At 40.9% G+C, this 5018-nt stretch overlaps 1 non-coding gene across 1 annotated transcript; it reads right to left on the bottom strand.

Moving 5' to 3' along the window:
- Positions 1-796: 796 nt before the first annotated feature.
- Positions 797-902, bottom strand: LOC122467392. Its single transcript, XR_006292928.1, has one exon. It is a non-coding gene; the product is annotated as a U6 spliceosomal RNA (small nuclear RNA).
- Positions 903-5018: the final 4116 nt, after the last annotated feature.

The raw sequence follows: 5018 nt of genomic DNA, 5'->3' as shown, positions 1-5018 counted from the left end.
TTAACCACAACCTATGGAAATAGAAAACATTTCCAAAACCCCAGAAAATCCTCTCACACTTCTTTCTGGTCAGTTCTGCACTATTTCCTGTCAGGGAAAACAACAACAACAACAACAACAACAATAACAATAACAACTCTAGTTTCTAGTACATAGATTTGTTTTGCTTATACTGAAAGTCATATGAATTGAATCACACAATTTGTGCTTTTTTGGTGGAGGGGGCTTGATATAATGTTTCTGAAGTTGATCCAAATTGTTGTGTGTGTCAATAGTTCATTTCTTTTTACTAAGAAGCATTCTACTCTATCAGTTTACCACAATGTGTTTGTCCATTCACCTGTTGATGGTTATTTGGGCCATTTCGAGTTTGAGGCAATTATGAGTAAGGCTACTATGAACATTCTTCTCTACGTCTTTTTGTGTACACATCGTCCTTACTTCTTTACTGTTTACTTTATGTAAAGTAAAGTAACTGTTTAACTTTACGAGAAATTGCAAAGGAGTTCTTCCGTGTGGTTGGACATTCCTCGACATCTACCCACAATAGATGAGACTTCTAGTCACTTCAGATACTCACAAATGTCTGTTTTGTTAGGTGTTTTGAGAATAGCCCACTAGCACCTGTGAAAGGTATCTCACCATGGTTTTAATTTGCATCCTCTTATGGTTAATGACATAGAGCACGTTTTCATTTGCTTACTGGCTATTTGCATACCGTGTTTTGTGAAATATTTGTTCAAGTGTGAGGGGGTGTCATTTTAAATTAGGTTGTTTGTACTTTTTATTATGAGGGTTTTTTTTTATGTGTTTTGCAAATTTGCATGTCATCTGTGTACAGGGGTCGTGCTAATCTACTCTGCGTCATTCCAATTTAGTAGATGTGCTGCCAAAGTGAGCACAGTTCTTTATGTATTTTGGATTCAACTCTTTCGTTAGATGTATGTACCATAAATATATTTTCCAAAATGATTATTTTTTAATGGACAATGGCAAGTACATTTCATAACCATCTCTGGAATACCCAAACATTCAAGTAGCAGATAGACCAGGCAGTTACTGCCACCACAAAAGTTTGGTATAAAAAACTATTCTAAAACATAGTGACTTCAAACAATAAGCATTTATATAGAAACCAAGGCTACAAGTCAGTTGGGGTCAGCCGACCTAGGCTGGGGTCAGCTGAAGCACCTTGGCTGCATCATTTTGCTCCCTGGGTCTCATACTCTCCTCCTGGAACCAGTGCATTGGCACAGCCATATTCTTTTCATGGCGGTGGCTGAGACACAAAGAGACCAGCAGAAACATGCAAGACCTCTTGGGTCTTAGACTCAGACCAACACTGTGTTACTTTCACATCTACCTGTGGACCAAAGCATCTGTCATGGTTGAAATCAGAGCTGAGGTGGGACACGTGCCCTGCCCATGGTTAGTAAGCTTTGCAAAATTACTTGACAAGTGGCATAGATACAGGGAAAAGCGAAGAATAAGACTCAGTGAAATCTGTTGCAAACATGTGAAAGTCATAAGTGTGTAAACACATTTTTAAAGAATTTATGATGGAAAAGAGACATTAGGAATAATCCATCGACCATTTTGCCTTCATAACTGCCTTGCTGAGTGTTTGATTTCCCTCCCTCAGCCCAACTTATTCCATTTAGTATTCAACTAGTCCTAAAACCATTTATTTACGAATTCAGGAATTTATTCAATAATTATTTAGAATATTTCCTCTATGCCAGGTACTGGGTGCCAGGTTCTAGAACCACAAGAGTGATCAAGACAGGCAGAACTTATGAAATTCAGCGTTGGATACAGACAACTGAGTAGGAAATTTCAGTTCAATAGGATGCTTTAGGGGGCCATCGGAAGGACAGCTTACCCAGAGTCATGGTGTGAAGGTTTTACAAAGAAAATGAGACCTAAGCTAAAGCCTAACCAACAAATGGAGGGCAAGCTGACTTAGAACTGACAGTAGGTAGATGCAGTTTGAGTGGAGTTTCAGTGGAGAGAGGTGACTGTGGCCCAGAATGAAGAGTGGATGGAAGACGTAGGGAAACAAGAGGCAGGGAGGCTACTGCAATGTCTAAGCCGGAGGAAGCAGGGCATCAACCAGCGTAGACGCAGCAGAGGTGGAGATATGTGGATAGATTCCAGTGACATTTTGGAGCCCTGGGGGAAGGGCTTGGAGTTCTACTCTGTCTAGGATGAGGGAGAGTGAGAAATCAAGAATAGTGCCCAAGTTTCATGCCTAATCCAACAGATGGTTTTACACTTAATGAAATCAGAATTAGAGGAAAGGGTCATGTTGGATTGATAGGGGGAAGAGATAACAAATTTTATTCTAAAATATTGAGTTACCTATGTTAAAAGCTAAGCTGAGGTATGTTAAATATTTTCAGAGCTTATTTAAGCAAAAGTCAATTCAAATCAGGTGGCATCCAATCTAAAAGACAGAGAGAAGCTCTGAGGAACCTTACAAAATGGAAGACTTACATGGGCAGAAAGGAGTTGGAACAAGGAAGGTGGGAAAGAGGCACATTAGCGTGTGCAAAGTTATGGCAGGGTTACTTTCCTTTGGGGGATGACAGGGCTTTCTCTGGCAGATTACCTAATTAGTGCCGGTTAGGTGATTCCTGATGGACTGGTTTAAGATTCCATTTCTGGGAGAGCTGAGACTGTAATTAAATTAAGTCTTGCTTCCATGACATGGGATTTAGCAGAAGTGCCTCTGTTTGGGGCCTATTGTCTTATTTTTCACACTTGTGAGATATCCAGGAGGCACTGTCTTGCAGTTAGAGGTAAACATGAGCCTGAAGTTTAGTAGAGAATTTAGGGCTGGTGGTAGATTTATGTGTCATGGGTATATTGGACTTGGACACCAGCAGAGAAGGTGAAAATGCTCATGGAGAATACACGAAGAGGGCGGAATGAGGAGGGATATCAGCCAACAGCTCAACAAGGAAAGGGCGGGCAGGCAAAGGGATCTTGCCAGGGAAGCTAAGAATGTGCAGCCAAAGCCATAGGAAGGAAGATCATGGAGGAAGAGTGTATGCCTGCTTTCAGGGAGGGAGAGACTAAATGGCAAAGAACAAGAGAAAAATCAATATGGTGATGGTCCTGATAAGACCCAAGGGAAGGAAATTTGAAGCTCAGATACAAGAATAAAATTTGGGTAGGAACTGCCCCCCACCCCCACCCCCCCAGTAGGACAAGATAAAGAGACAGTATGGAAACAAATGAACGGTTGATACGGTGTGGGTGAGAGGGTTCTTGATGGTTTCTCTCTCTCTCTCTCTCTCTCTCTCTCTCTCTCTCTCTCTCTCTCTTTAAGGAGGATAGAGTGGTATGGGAAGGAGGTGAAGCATTATTCTTTAGGAAAGTAAAGGTTTGAAAACAAAAACAAAAACAAACACAAAAATTGGGAGAGAAAATGAAGAAAACCTCATTGTTCTCCCGGCAGCGTTAAGGTCCCAGGAGTGGTGGGGGACTGTGAATTTGTCATGTCTCACATCTTAATGACTTTGCCGTTTTCCACCAGACTTGGGAACACACAAAGAAAAAGCAGACATTCGGCTTGATTTACTCAGGTGGAGGGGAGACACCAAGAACGTGCCAGACACATTTCGTTCAGCGGCAAGCTGATCACCTCTTCACCGCCAACGCCCCTCAGTGAAGAACAACCAGAAGAATTTTCAATTTAAAAATAAATCCAAACATTTGTCTTCGTATTATCAATGCTGTGGTATATTCTGAACATACTGAGAAATTGAAGAGCATGCATTTGTGTCTGCTTCTTTCGATGTCTGTAGTGTCATATAATGTTTTAATATTCAGTGTTCATCAAAGTGTTTTAGATATGATACTGTTTCTTGAGGGAAGTGGGGATACTTTATACATTAAGCACGCAGAACAAAAAATGTACTTACCTTGCCTCCCTCTGTGAAGTGCAGTGCCTGCCAGAAGGACAGCGGAACAAGAGATTTGAGGATATTGGATTTCTTTTGCTCAAAACCAACTCCTTATTTTGTATTTTTGAAATTTTTCTTGGAATTGATTGAAAAAAATCAGAATTTTAGTTACTTTTTTATTTTTTTTAATTTTTTTTTAACATTTATTTATTTTTGAGACAGAGAGAGACAGAGCATGAATGGGGGAGGGTCAGAGAGAGGGAGACACAGAATCTGAAACAGGATTCAGGCTCTGAGCTGTCAGCACAGAGCCCGACGCAGGGCTTGAACTCACGGACCGCAAGATCATGACCTGAGCCGAAGTCGGCCGCTTAACTGACTGAGCCACCCAGGCGCCCCTTAGTTACTTTTTTAAATGTTTTATTTATTTTTGAGAGAGAGAAAGAGAGAGCATGAGCAAGGGAAGGAGCAGAGAGAGAGAGGGAGACACAGAATCCAAAGCAGGCTCCAGGCTCTGAGCTGTCAGCACAGAGCCCGATGCGGAGCTCGAACCTGCGAACCGTGAGACCATGACCTGAGCTGAAGTCAGATGCTTAACTGACTGAGCCACTCAGGAATCCCCAGAATTCTAGTTATTTTTGATCAGCTTCCCCAAAATAATCAACTCTTTGGTCAATAGTAAAGAAAGAAAAAATGGGTTTCCCATAACAATGCATGTTCAGTTGCTGTCTCGTTGATATTCTTATGTTTGTTTCCAGGTGCCTTCAATGGCCATGGTGAATTTATTTGCTGATCTTATTCTCTATGTCTGATACCTAGGGACATATCCTGTATATATGCTAATTTACCGTGATACTGCAAAAATTTTTGAAAAAAAATCATATGGATCAATGTTTACTATGTTAAGTCATCTAATTAAGAGATACACCTTTAAATGGGTGTCCTTTCAACCACAGCCTTTTGGATCAAGGCACAACCATGCCTGATGATCAAGCCTATATTCCCACTTTGTAGAGTGTAATACATCTCAGGACAGAAACACACTGAGATGTTGGTGGAAAACAGGAGCGTTCCTTTAAATTAATAAGTTATGATAAAGCATCTTTA

This window comes from Prionailurus bengalensis, chromosome A3 (assembly GCF_016509475.1).
Source record: "Prionailurus bengalensis isolate Pbe53 chromosome A3, Fcat_Pben_1.1_paternal_pri, whole genome shotgun sequence".
Taxonomy (NCBI): Eukaryota; Metazoa; Chordata; class Mammalia; order Carnivora; family Felidae; genus Prionailurus; species Prionailurus bengalensis.
The sequence above is the reverse complement of the archived record's forward strand: the minus strand, read 5'-3'. Positions and strand labels throughout refer to the sequence as shown.